The sequence below is a fragment of the Alosa alosa genome, chromosome 2 (genome assembly GCF_017589495.1).
Source record: "Alosa alosa isolate M-15738 ecotype Scorff River chromosome 2, AALO_Geno_1.1, whole genome shotgun sequence".
NCBI classification, from domain to species: domain Eukaryota; kingdom Metazoa; phylum Chordata; class Actinopteri; order Clupeiformes; family Clupeidae; genus Alosa; species Alosa alosa.
The window spans coordinates 28907622-28922569 of NC_063190.1; positions in this window are offsets into that span (position 1 = coordinate 28907622).

The window sequence follows — 14948 nt, forward strand, 5'->3', positions numbered from 1 at the left end:
AACTGTCAACTCATTCTTGTTTTGATATAACACAAATATAACATCACACAGAGTGTAAATACCAGATTGACATCTCTGGGTAGAGTTACGATCTGTTTTCAGAGTGAGTGTCTGTGTGTGTGAGAGAGAGAGTTAGTGTGTGTGTGTGTGTGTGAGAGAGAGAGAGTGTGTGTGTGTGAGGCTGTGAGTAGAGTTCTGTTTTGATGTCTGATGCTTTTGCCATATGCCTTCTGATCCACAACCAGAGTCTAGAGGTGAAAGGTCAGTGTGCTGGAATCATGCCACCTTGGGTCTTTAAGGGCCTGCTGTCTTTGTACACATTTCTGAAGATCAGTGTGCCTTTCTAAAACATTTATGAAGGTCAGATATTGCCTATGTCAGATATGTGCCTTTCTAAACCATTAGGTTACGTCTTTTACTTAGACTTAGCGTCTTTTTCTGACAAAAGAAGTTATGCAGACCGCTTTTTCAGTTTGAAAAAAAATCTGCCAGCGTTCTTGTTCCAAAAAGCAGCCGGAAGCTTTTTTTTTGCGATAGGCAAAGTGACTAACGTTACGTGTGGATACAAAATATCACAGAAGAAAAAATTGGGGTTGGCTATTGCTTTTGGTATGTTATGGTAAAGTTGTGAAATCATGTCAAACAATTCCCTGCTCAGACACTAAAACGAGTCTCTCAACCGGTCACCTTCTCCATATTTTACTTGTTGTCATGGGAAACCACAGGTCTCGGTAATCCGCTTGTGATTGGTCAGCTGTAAAAAAGACAGCATGACGTATGGCGTTTTTCCGCTAGAAGTTGAATATTTCTCAACTTCTGAGCTGCAGAAAAAGACGGTTGTGGTCGCGTTTTAAAAGAAGCCAACGTTTTTTTTTTTTAACACGGTCTACTCCATACGATTATAATGTAAAACTGACGTGGGCAGGTGCAAAAAAGACACTTAGTCTGAACGTACCCTTACTGATCAGATCAGATATTATTATGATTCTAAAATATTATTAAAGTATGTAATCATGCATTCCTAAAATATTACTGAATCGAATATGTAATCATGCATTTCTAAAATATTACTGGATCAAGTATTTATCAGAGTCTATTATCAAACAAAATAGTTTAGTTTAGGCACAGGTTTTCCATACACTTTCTTTGATTATTTAGTTCATGGTGGTGATGGTGTGTGTGTGTGTGTGTTGGGCGGGGGGGTATGGCATTACTCTTCTGTGCCTAGCAATGTGTATGTTTAGATGTGAAACTGAGTGAAATGTTAGAAATGTTCTCAGGCAGTATAATGACTCCCTAAAGGCTCTGGGGTCTCACTGATGAATGAGACAGTTCAGACTGTGTGTGCTGCTTGTGTGTGTGCATGTGTGTCTACTGAGGCTGATTGTGTGTGTTTGTGAGAGAGGGAAGCTAAGTGTGTGTTGAGCAGGAACCTGCCGTAAAATATTCTTTTCTCATGCAACTTTGAAATCTGATCTTTAATGTGCGTGCAAGTGTGTGTGCATGTGCTATATATATATATATATATATATATATATATATATATATATATATATATATATATATATATATATGTGTGTGTGTGTGTATTTGTGCCTGAATGCATGCATGTGTTGTGTGTGTTTGTGTGTGTGTATGTGTGTGTGTGTGCCTCTGATTAGAAGTTTAAATTAGCACTGGAAATTATGCAGAGACAGGAACCAACGAACATTACACAGCTGAGTGACTAGAGCCCGTGGGAACGACAGACACAGAGAGGGGAAGAGGGAGAGAGAGAGTGAGATAGACAGACAAAGAAAGAGAGAGGGAGAGACAGACCAGCACACACACACATACACACACAAAAACACACATACACACACACAGACAGAGACACAGACGGAAAGTGAGAGAGACAGACACATAGAGAGAGACAGAGAGAGACCAACACACACACACACACACACACACATACTCACTCACACACACGCACACATACACACACACACACACACACACACACACACACACAAAAAATACATACACACACAAATACATACACATAAAGAGAGACAGACACATAAAGACAGAGAGGGACAGAGACACACACACACACACACATACTCACTCACACACACACACACGCATACACACACACACACACACACACACACAAAAAATACATACACACACAAATACATACACATAAAGAGTGACAGACACATAAAGACAGAGAGGGACAGAGACACACACACACACACACACATGGATATGCTTTGGCAACTGTTTCTTTTTGAATGGTCATGCCAATAAAGGTCATTGAACTGAATTGCATTTAGACAGAGAGAGAGAGAGAGCAAGGGAGAGAAAATGAATGAGAGATGGACAATGACTAAGAGAAGAGAGACAGAAAGGTGAAGAAAAGCCTTCATTGTAAAGTCACTTGATTATAATAGAGTGATGAGAGAATGTTTATTTTGGTAGTGGCCCACTTACAGTAGAATGTCATCTCCGTTTGCATGGTTGAGCACACAGAGGACCTTGTCCAACATGTCCAATCTGTTCCTATGATTACATGGAGAGTGGACTATGGGGACAGCTGGGTGGTTCAGTCCAGTGATGTTGGATTAGTTTACGGTCATCCGTTACTCAGTTTAAACCATAAGCTGACATACCTTCAGACCAAATGCGCACCCTGCTGTCTACATCAGAGCTTTTTAAAGCAACACCAAAGAGTTTTTTCTACCTTATAATAATGTTTCCAAAATCGTTTCAGTGGTTCATCAACTCGTAACAGGGTGAACGGCACTTATGCATTCGCTTCGCGGCCCTCTATCGGCTATAACCACACTATGTAAGTTTGCCAGATCGGGTAGCGGATCTGTAGTTTGATAGAATGACACATAAGAAACTACAAATGTGACTTGCATCTGATGTCGCAATACATCTTACTTTCATAAAATCATGCAACATATTCTACCTTGTCTGTGGACATAGTTATTTCCAAAGCCAGTGCTGGATAAACAAATACTAGTGCGTGCGACAGAGGAAAAGTTCTTTGGTGTTGCTTTAACCTTTTGGCACACCACAGGTCAAACCAAAAGGCCACACTAGCATACCGACTTATGGTTACTGATTATAATGAATGTCATGAACATTATACTGTAGGTGTTTATTTTCATATGCCCTGTTTTTTACCATGTTCATTTCATGGAGTGTAAATGGAGTGTTCAGGAGATGAGCACAAAAGAAGGCAAGTTATGAAGTTATTGGGGAAAGGTGATTTTATTCTGTTGCTTGACAAGGGAGAGGGTGCTCCCAAAGTTGGCACAGTACTCACTCCACATATTATTTGCTAGAATTGTTTTGTTGTTAGAGCAGGTAGGTGAAAAAGTTGCTAAATCTAGCAATTCCAACATATCCTAACAAATAGGAATAAACTTGTAGTCGAAGAGAGAAGGCCAGCTTGCTCAGAAGGAGTAGTGAGAAGGATCTCAGCTTCAAATCATGAAATCAAATTAAGATTTAGCCTACTAAAGACCTTTTTTTTAAGTTGATAATCTCTGTCTACCTAAAACTGTATTTAGTTAACAAGCTGTGGCATTGATGCATCCTAAAATAGTCCTCTAGCCCATTTAAAGTTATAAGAAGCCTGTCATAAGAATAAATTGGGGTCCCTCAAAATGACTCGGCACACCGCACTCTCTCTCTCTTTCTCTCTCTCTGTCTCTCTCTCACACACACAGACACACACATACACACAAGCACACACAAATACACATAATAATGTGTATAAGCTTTAAGTATAAGCAATAAAATGATGACAGACAACATTTTCCAGTAATTTTGCATTTCTCTATTAGACACCTAATATACACATTACAAATATATGTACCAGAAACCCAACCTGTGTATGTGCTTGCTTGTGTGTGTGTGTATGTGCTTGCGTTAGTGTGTGTGTGTGAGAGAGAGTGTGTGTGAGAGAGAAAGAGTTACAAAGCAATCACAATACTTACCTCTAAATCCTTATTTTAATCCAAAACGTCTCCAAACATGTTCCAGAACCTTTTGTCAAGAACCGCTTACAGAATAATCCTTCTTCCTTGACATATAGCTTCCATTAATCCAAAGGTATTGGAAGAAAGGTTTTTGAGTTGAATTAGTTGATTACGCATTAACAAAAAATAAGATCACCATTCATTAGGGTTTTAGAGCACAAGGCAATTATGTCTCTCCATAAGTTTTATAAATGTTTTCTATATGTTTATAGGTCTTCTATAGGTCTCTATAGAGATCTCTTTATAGGTCTATAGGTTGCTCTTTGTCATAGCCTCACTTTTGCCTCACTGTTTTTTGTATCTCTCTGACTCTCAGTCTCTCTCCTCCTCCTCTCTATCCCTTTCTCTCTTTCCCTCCCTCTCTCTCTCCCTCTCTTTTCTCCACCCTCCCTGTTTCAAACATTAACTTCTTTGTTCAGTTCATTTCCTGTCATTTAACATCCCCCTCTCCTCAGCATCCTTCTCTCTCCCTCTCTCTTTGTCTCTCTCCCTCTCTCTGTCTCTTTCCCTCTCTCCCACCCTCACACTCTCTCTCCACCTCTACCCCCCACCCCAACTTTAGGGTGGAATTCAAGTTAAGTAGAGTAGAGTGGAGTTGAGTAAAGTTAAATAGAATTAATGAGAGAAAGAGAGAGAGAGAGGTGTGTATGTGAGAGAGAGAGAAAGAGATGGCTATGTGTAAATGTGCATATAGCGTCTGAATACATATAAGTCTACTCCACATGGTTTACTGTATACTGTTCATTGCAACAGCTTCAATTATTTAATCTCAGGCTCAGGCTAGTCAGGCTCAGGCTAGTCAGGCTCAGGCTAGTCAGGCTCAGCCATGCAATCGTCCGAACTCGAACCCGCAATGTGCAGCACCTCGGAAAAGGGAGTTGAGCGCGCTAGCAATTGACCTAAAGCCCCTGGGTGCCAGCTCTCTCACTAGTATGCCTGTTGAGGCGTCGGAAGGGAGCTTTATAATGCACAGTTACGTACCAACTGGCTACCTTACATATTTACAATGTCTAATGAATTCAAAATCGAATCAAAAAAATGTAGCACACTTTTTTGCAAAGCTGCACACATTGATGTTCACTATTTACACTATTTTGCCATTTATGTTCCCACTTTGACACATGTTAAAATACTTTTAGATAATGAGTTCACTCAGCAATTAGATGTGCTTGAGCACTGTAAATATTGAACAGAGAGTAAAAAGGGTGGGAATTAGAGGAGAAGGAGGAGGAGAAGAAGTGGAGGAGGAACAGGACCAGGAGGTGAAGAAGTAGAGGAGTAGGAAGATGAGGAAGATGAGGAGGAGGAGGAGGTGAAGAAGTAGAGGAGTAGGAAGATGAGGAGGAGGAGCTGAAGACGTGGAAGAGGAGAAGGAAGATGATGAGGAGGAGGTGAAGAAGTAGAGGAGAAGAAAGAGGGGGTGAAGAAGTGGAGGAGGAGGAAGATGAGGATGAGCTGAAGAAGTGGAGGAGGAGGTGAAGAAGTGGAGGAGTAGGATGAGGAGGAGGAGGATGATGATGATGTGAAGAAGAAGTAGAGGAGGAGGAGCTGAAGACGTGGAAGAGGAGAAGGAAGATGATGATGAGGAGGAGGTGAAGAAGTAGAGGAGAAGAAGGAGGAGGTGAAGAAGTGGAGGAGGAGGAGTTGAAGAAGTGGAGGAGGAGGAAGATGATGATGAGGGAGGTGAAGAAGTAGAGGAGAAGAAAGAGGGGGTGAAGAAGTGGAGGAGGAGCTGAAGAAGTGGAGGAGTAGGATGAGGAGGAGGAGGATGATGAGGAGGAGGTGAAGAAGTGGAGTAGGATGATGATGAGGAGGAGGTGAAGAAGTGGAGGAGTAGGATGAGGAGGAGGATGATGATGAGGAGGAGGTGAAGAATTAGAGGAGAAGAAAGAGGGGGTGAAGAAGTGGAGGAGGAGGAAGATGAGGATGAGCTGAAGAAGTGTAGGAGGAGGTGAAGAAGTGGAGGAGTAGGATGAGGAGGAGGAGGATGATGATGATGTGAAGAAGAAGTAGAGGAGGAGGAGGTGAAGAAGTGGAGGAGGAGGAAGATGAGGACCAAGTGATTCCATGGTGCCCACTATAAGCACTAGACAACATTACATGTGATGTGGATGAAACATTATGGCCAGACGTAGAAAGAAGGCAAGATCTAATGGGGGTTTTTGTTCTATCTAAAATGATTTTTATTTTCTTTGCTTTTTTGTTTGAATTGAAACAGAGAGAGAGGAAAGGAGATGTACTCCAAAAGAGAGAGATATTTAAAGACTCAAAGAGAGAGAGAGAGGAAAGAGATGTACTCCGAAAGAGAGAGATATTTAAAGACTCAAAGAGAGAGAGAGAGAGAGAGAGGAAAGAGATGTACTCAGAAAAAGTGGAGAGGAAAAGAAATGTGTAGAGTCAGAGAGAGAGAGAGAGAGAGGTTGTCCATGGGAGAGAGAGAGAGGTTGTCCATGGGAGAGAGAGGAGAGAGAGGTTGTCCATGGGAGAGAGAGAGAGGTTGTCCATGGGAGAGAGAGAGAGGTTGTCCATGGGAGAGAGGAGAGAGAGGTTGTCCATGGGAGAGAGAGAGGTTGTCCATGGGAGAGAGAGGAGAGAGAGGTTGTCCATGGGAGAGAGAGAGAGAGAGAGAGAGAGAGAGAGAGAGGTTGTCCATGGGAGAGAGAGAGGTTGTCCATGGGAGAGAGGGAGAGAGAGGCCGTCCATGGGAGAGAGAGAGAGGTTGTCCATGGGAGAGAGAGGAGAGAGAGGTTGTCCATGGGAGAGAGAGAGAGAGAGGGAGAGAGAGAGAGAGAGGTTGTCCATGGGAGAGAGAGAGAGGTTGTCCATGGGAGAGAGAGGAGAGAGAGGTTGTCCATGGGAGAGAGAGAGGTTGTCCATGGGAGAGAGAGAGAGGTTGTCCATGGGAGAGAGAGAGGTTGTCCATGGGCCGCGTTGTCAGGAGTGATGGCACGGCAGAGGTATCCTGGTGACTTGGCAACCATGCAACACCATCGTTTAGCCATTTAATGCCTGAATTCATCTGCTTCATAAACCTGCCTCAGGCCAGATGCTCCCCCCTTTAGAAACCCACCTCTGGCTGCCTTCTGTCTACGAGTGTGTGTGTGTGTGTGTGTCTCTGTGTGTGTGTCTGTGTGTGTCTGTGTGTGTGTGTCTCTCTGTGTGTGTGTGTGCACGTTTTTTGTCTATCATCTTTTATATCTGACCAGTTGATCTACATATCTGTGTGTGTGTGAGTGTCTCTCTTTTTCTGTATCTGTCTTTCTGTCCTGTGTTAACACCCACCCCTTGCAACCCCCACACACACACACACACACAAACGCACACACCTACACACAGAGAGAACAGTTTGCTTCAGTAGACATTAAAGCAAGTGATTTTCCTTTACTTAGGAGGTGTGTGGTGTTTGACGATCATTAAATAACCGCCTTGTGAATGTGTGTTTGTGTGTGTGTGTGTGTGTGTGTGTGCATGTGTGCCTGTGCGTGTACATGTGTGTGTGTGCGTGTGGGTAAGCCTGTCCTTGTGTGGGTCTCTGTGTGTGGGTGTGTCTAGGGTTTGAGTGTATAGGTGTATAATAGGCCTATACAGGAGACACAGAGAGTGAGAGAGTCAGTGTGTGTGTTTGTGCAATCAGTCTTGAGCAGGAGCTCAATGTTTGCAGTTGGAATCTTGCTCATGATAGTAATTAGATTTTGTGTAGATATTATTTTGTACTGTTAGCTTTAGTTAGACTAGATTTTTCCCTTTACCTGCCATTTACATGAGATCCCTGAGTGTGTCCATCTGGGGGAAATACAGTAACTGGGTGACAGCTGTGATGGCTCCAGCTGATGATATTCAATGCCATGAAAACAAACAATGCTACAAACAACGCAAAGCACTGACTGGCTTCCACCTACCAGAACTTGCAGCTCGCTGTACAGAATGTGACCGTCCAGTAGATGGCGCACTTAGACTCAAGACCAGGAAACTGGGTTGCCCCTGCCCATAGAGAGAGCAGGATAGGAATGAACACCTGGTGCAGTTGGTGACACAGGAAAATGATTTTCAGTCAACTGTCAAACGATTAAAAACAATTACTTGATTAATTGCATAATTTTTCTGTGATTAATCATGATCCATTTCTTCCTATCAATGAAGCTTTTAATAATGTAACTTGTAATGTAATATCCTAGGATTATTTCTGATGCTATTGTTTAAAGGTTGTATCAGCCCAAACATAAATGATCACATTCATCTAATCTTTCCTAACGATCCGCTAGCTGCCCGCCCCATAAGCAGGCCATGAAAAGACTGTGTCTCTGTAGGCAGCCTAGACTCTTGAGATCTGTACACAAAAACAATTGCTACCAACAAGTGTTGCCAACCACTCAAAGGCAAAATAAAATGTTCCAATAACCGACAAGATGCGCGTTCAGGAGAGTTTCAATTGCTCGGGAGGGAGGGGGAGGGAGTAGTGAGCTAGCTCTCTTTTTTGTTTGAACGTCAACCGAAGTGCCGTTACCCCACCATCGCTCATGCAACCTTTAATTTTAATCTTCTTTCAAACTTCTACACAAGCCAAAAGCTTTCCAATAAAATAATTTATGTCATTGATTTTTAGCTTGAAAGGGACATTTCTTGTGCAGTAAAAGAAATAACAAACCCCAGACTAATAAATAATGTGACAGCTGAATTGCAAGTAAGTACACAATAGTCCATGCAAATATGAAAAAGAAGACTCAGAGGGAGAGAGAAAAACAAACAGCAGTCATGGGAGAGAGACTGTGTGTGCATGAGAGAGAGAGAGTGTGTGTGTGTGAAACAGAGAGAGAGAGAGAGAGAGAGCACGCAAGCTCAGAGACCTTTTTGAAAATGACTTTATCAGATTTTTCCTTGCCAAAATGTTGGCTACATTTGGATTACATTTCAATTACAGTTATGGACTTTACAATTAGATTGTGTTGCTTTGCCCTCTCTTGCTAGCATGTTGAGAGCGATACCAATGGGTGCATTAGGTTGTCTAGGTCATTCTTGCTGTAGCACTGACCTCAATACAGTCCCTGAAGGGAAAGAGGCTCAATCGCCTTTTTTTTACATGTCAATCGCCTTTTTTTTCAAATGCATCACAGTGATTAAGAAGTTAATATTGCACTAGTTTATATTTTTGCAAAATAGGTCTGTCTTTTGGTGGGTACCATCATGGTTTGGGATGTTTCATTAGTAGGCAAGAAAGTAAGAAAACTCAGACTAATTAAAACTCTAGGATCATCTCATATCAAACTCACACACTGTGTGTCTCTCTCTCTCTCTCTCTCTCTCACACACACACACACTCATTTCACATTGCAGATTATTAGATGCGTGGATGAAATGTTAAAACCAAATGTTGGAAATGTAATCATTTAAACTGTTGGCATTGATGATAGTCACAATTTGTTTTTTTTCTGCCTGCTATGCTGTCCTTCTGTCTCTTCATTCCACACCAAGTGTCATGGTCAACTGATTCCTGTGGGCCGAGAGAGAAACCAGCATGGCCTGCACAACGGCACAAGGAGTTGGGGACGAGGAGCTCATGAGAGTTCTGTGAGACAGCAGGTAATGTTCTTCTTTAGGTAGCAGGTACCTTCTTTTTCAGCTGTTTCCTGGCGTCAATGTGCCCTGTGTGTTTCCTGGTATCCATATGCCCTGTGTGTGTCACTGGTGCTCTCCAATCCTCCGTGGACAACTGTTGCTGGACTCTGGAGGCTTTAAGGTTCAAATGAACAAGGTCCTGTTCTCTTTTGGATTGAGGTTCAAATGACCAAATGCCATTTATGCTGTAGCTGGTCCCACATTAAAGTAGCCTGGCGGGCCATCCTATATCATTGAAATGTATAGTCTGGAATCGAACCATTCACCTCGCTTAATCCAAGGGGCGGGCGGAGAATTGTCTTTCAAACTGCCTAGGCATGCAATAGGCCAGCACTACGACCATATCCGTATCCGGTCGGCAAAACGGCAAATACATCCTTCTTCGAAAGGAATGACTTAAGTGCATTGTGTTGCTCAACTTTCAAAGAAAAGCACAAGTCCAACTCCTCCAAAGTTGACGCCAACGCCGATTCAAACAACCGCCTTCGCTCGGCCATAGCCACCTTCCTTGTTGTTCACCGTCGCAGGACTGTCGCTTATCCTGTTAAGCCCGCAATAAGACTCTCTAACAAAATAGAGCGCCAGATTGGATGACGCCCACGGGCCAGCCAATAGAAATTCCTATGGTTTGATACTAGACGTACAGGCTGAGCAAATTAATTTGCCGCCGCTAGGGTGCGTCTAGATTTCTACACATCAACTTTAAAGGCCAATTTACACCAGAACTGTCTGACGTCCCTCTTTTGTTAGAGATAGAATTTCATTAGAATCTACGTGGAAGTTCCGATCAGTACCATATTCTGTCCAACCAAGGCGTATTTTTACACTTCACTTCTATTTTTAGGGCGAATCTCAGGATGTCTTACAGTAATATGCATCTGGTTTGAGCAACACAAATGTCCTAGTGCTAAATCATGGTTTGCTGTGTCTGACATGCCATATGGGAGGACAAGAGTCCAACATCAGATGACACTGGAGGGGTGTTCTGCCACCAGTGTCAACGCATCCCTGCTCTGTTGCTAAGCAGTGCCTTTATGATGTCATAATCCCTTTTATGAGGCGCACAGCAGGTTAGTTCAGCCTGTCAGAGCCACGTGGAGACCAGAGATCTTTAGGGCGGAGTGGAGTGTGTTCTAGAATCTTAGATGGAGATCACAGCTCACACACACAGTCATTTCTGTTGTCAAAATATTAGTTATATAGATCAAAATACTCTCATTCCAAGCTCGATGACCTTGAATGTATATTAGAGTGTACATTTTGTCCAAGTTTGTAGGAGTGCAGTGTGTGTGTGTATGAGAGAGAGAGAGAGAGAGAGAGTGTGTCATGTGCCATTGTGTTTTGACAGCTTTCTGTGTTACAGTATGTGTCTGTGTGTGTGTTTGTGTGTGAGACAGCGTGTGCATGTTTGTCATGTGCTTCATTTCATCCTGTGTGTGTGCAGCTTGTGTTTGTGTCTCATCATGACTCTCTCCCTCTCCATCTCTCTCTTTGTGTGTGCGTGCATGTGTGTGTGTGTGTGTGTGTGTGTGTGTGTGTGTGCACTTGGAAACACTTGTGTTTGTGTGGGAGAGGAGAGAGTTTGCCAACTGCCAAGTAAGGCAAAAAACAGACACGGATACAGAAATTGGATCCTTATTTTCACGTTTATTCATTTAGCAGTAGCTTCTAGCCAAAATGATTTACAAAAAGAGGAATCACAATCAAGCTAAACTGTAAAGGAAACCTTAGATAACAATACTACTACAATAAATACTATTACCAGAAGATGAGAGTGCAGAAGTCTAAGGTCGAAGGAGATAATGGTACAAAGTAAAGGAAGTAAAAGGGAGAAGAGAAGAGCTCGGTGATTCCTTCAGCAAGAAAGCCCAGAGATTACCTCATCTCCCATATCTGTACACACACATTTGTACTCTATTCACCCATGAATAATGTTTGTATTTCTTTTGGCTATATTACAAGTGGTGAAATTAGTCATTCCTTGTATTTTATGCTCATTTGGCAAAAAAAAACATGAAATCAGAACAATAAATTCATCACCATAGGAATGCAACAAGTGTTCCACAACACTGTTGCCATGATGATCAGATACTTACACTTATCAAAATGAACGGCTGAGAGATGATAATGAGCAAGCATGTTACAATTCAACTAGTGCTTGGTGCTATGATTGTATTTTGGAAAGATGAGCTGAGAGTCAAAGAGGAGTGATTACTTTGCATGGTTAATTACAGGACGCAAGAGAGAGAGAGAGAGTGAGAGAAAACACTAACGATACAAAGGCATGCTGTAACACATTTAATATTAGTTTTAAGTTAGTTTGTCTTTTGTCTTTAATATGTCTTTTAAACTTTAAAAAAAAACCTCCCTTCTCTGTTAAGGTGGAGGGGAGTTTGTCAACGATTGTGATTGGGGCCAGCAAAAGTTGGAAGCAAAAATAAAAGCAATAAATAAAAAATGTAAAAAAACAAGTGTGTTGAGTATTGTTAGCATTATAATAATTTGTCGCATATATCTGAATATTCTATTTTCCATGATAATCTTTCTGATTGGCTGTGTAACTCCCTCTCAAGCACGGGCAGACACAAGTGGTTTCCTTTTTACTGGTTTTAATGAAGTCTTCTCCAAGTCAAATCGTGAAAACTCGTTGGCTGCATGCTGCGAAAGGAAATTATCTTGAAGCCTTCCCATCTTCAACATTTCTTAAACTGAAACTGTATGCTTCTTTCTCGTTCACTCACGTTATAGCATTTATTCCAATCTGTGAATTAGTGAAACACACTCAGCACACAGTGAACACACAGTGAAGTGAAGCACACACTAATCCCGATGCAGTGAGCTGCCTGCTACAGCGGCGCTCGGGGAGCAGTGAGGGGTTACAGTAGGTGCCTTGCTCAAGGGCACTTCAGCCGTTCCTACTGGTCGGGGTTCGAACCGGCAACCCTCCGGTTACAAGTCCGAAGCGTTAACCAATAGGCCAGGGCTGCCCATCAGAACAAGTACACAATATGCAAGAGTTAGCACCATAGCTAATTTTAATCTATTGTCCTTAGGCAGATAAATATAAAAAAAAAAACATAAAAACAAGTAACAAGCATGCAACACCCTCATATTTTTCAAGTTTGAAGGAGTGAAGGAGTGTGTGGGGGTGTGTTCAGACAGGGCTGCAGCTATGACTGGGGATAACAGTGGAGTGACAGCTCTCATAAAGCAGAAAGCCCCGAATGCAATGTTCACACACTGTATGCTCCATCGCAAAGTAGCCTACTTGTAGCTAAATAGATATAGGATGAGCTTAATTTATTTTTACATTTACCATAGTATTGTCGATGGGTTTAATAGTCTTGCAAATAATTAATAATTGTTTTGCAAAAGAGGGGCTTTGGCCAGAAGTGGTATTTGGGGCGACTGAGGTAAACTGTAAACCAGTTTAAGCTCCACATCAGTCACTTGTGCAATTGCTTGTGCACAATTGTCTGCTCTTTTTTACATTATCAATCGCTAATGTCATGTCAGCCAAAATGCATTATACAAGTTCTCTGTTTTTCAGGATAGTCTAAGCTACCCATATCTGGGAAAGTATGATGCTATAATGCTTGTGTATGTCAGTCTTCATATCAAGGACAAATTATTTGTTTCTCTTCATTTTTTCATGCATTCATGTTAGCATGCCAGTTAGCCTGAAAGCCTGCCGAATTTAACCCTGCCCACAAAATTCAAGAAATCAAGAAATTCGGTCTGGACTTGAGAGCCTAGAGAACCTGAAAACTTGAGAACTGTGCAGACCAATTAAATCATCTGGGCGGAATTGGCTATGTCAGGATACATGTCATTAGAGATATCTATTCATATTTGTGGGATTGTCTGGATTCTTTTAATATAAGAATCATGATGGTGAGATACTTTGTGGCTTGGCAATTTACAAAAATATACTGTATATTTTGATATACATATTTTACTTATTATGAATTGTTTTGAACACTGAGGTATTGTCACTGAACCACTGGATGAAGAATGTTACTTATACTCCTCTACATTTGTGACCTGAAGTAACCTGTGCTTGCTTATGCAGTCAGTGGTTCTCAAACCTTTTCCGTCATTCCCCTCTTCAGAGGTGTGGTATTTTCAAGCCCCACCTGACCTCATCAACCCAGCGAAATGGTAACGTTAAAATATAATTTTTGCATTTTGGTTCCACATTACATTTCCCGTCTATCCTGTTCATCGCGCCCTGTCATGTCTCTATTCCCCACTATTGAGAACCATATGTCATGTAGTCCAAGGCACAGTTGTTCTGTGCATATGACCAACTTCTGATTCTTTGATATGAAAAGCAAATTCATTATTTTGAGGTGCTACAACATTAGAATTTCAGCCCAGAGTTGGAGGCTGTGTAGACATTTCAAAACCGGATAACAGCTAATTGTACAGAGAGATTTTTATATACTGTATATATACTCTTTTAATCCCGTGAGGGAAATTTGGTCTCTGCATTTCCCTTTATCGGTCTTTAGCCGTGCCTACTGGTCGGGGCTCGAACCGGCAACCCTCCGGTTACAGGTCCGAAGTGCTATTGGGATAAATGCAGAGACCAAATTTCCCTTACGGGATCAAAAGAGTATATATACTTATACTTATACTATACTTACTACTTATACCTCCATGGTCTCAGCCTGTATCTCCTAATACATAAAGGTTGATGTGTTTTGTCGGTGTGTGCGTGGGTGTGTGTCATTCTCCATCTCTGTTTTTCCTCGTCTCCTGCCACTATCTCACACACACTCTCTGAATTTCACATGATGGTGCGTGTGTGTGAGTGTGGGTGCCCTGACTGATGGTCCACGTGTGAGTATGTGTACTGACCATGTGAAAACACGGAGGGCCTCTCCAGAGCGAAAAGACCCTTTCAGAACACACATTAGAACATACTAGTTCCATCTAGAGAACCCCTACTCTACCCTACCAGAGAAAAAAGACCTTTTCAGAACACACATTAGAATAGTTTTATCTAGAGAACCCCTATACTCTACCTTACCAGAGCATAAAGACCCTTAGAGAACACATTAGAATCTAGTAGTTTCATTTGATGCTATTCATGCACTTACTGATTACTTTTTTTTTTTTTAACCCAACAGCCAACCACGTGCTACTAACTATATATATATTTTTTAATGAAATGTTGTTGCTAGGCTACATCATGCCAACTTGTCCAGTTGAAATAACTCTTTCCAAGGTTCAGTTTTTTTGCCTCAGTGGCATAGAAAGTGTGTCCACTGCTCTGAAGCACAACCTGCTACC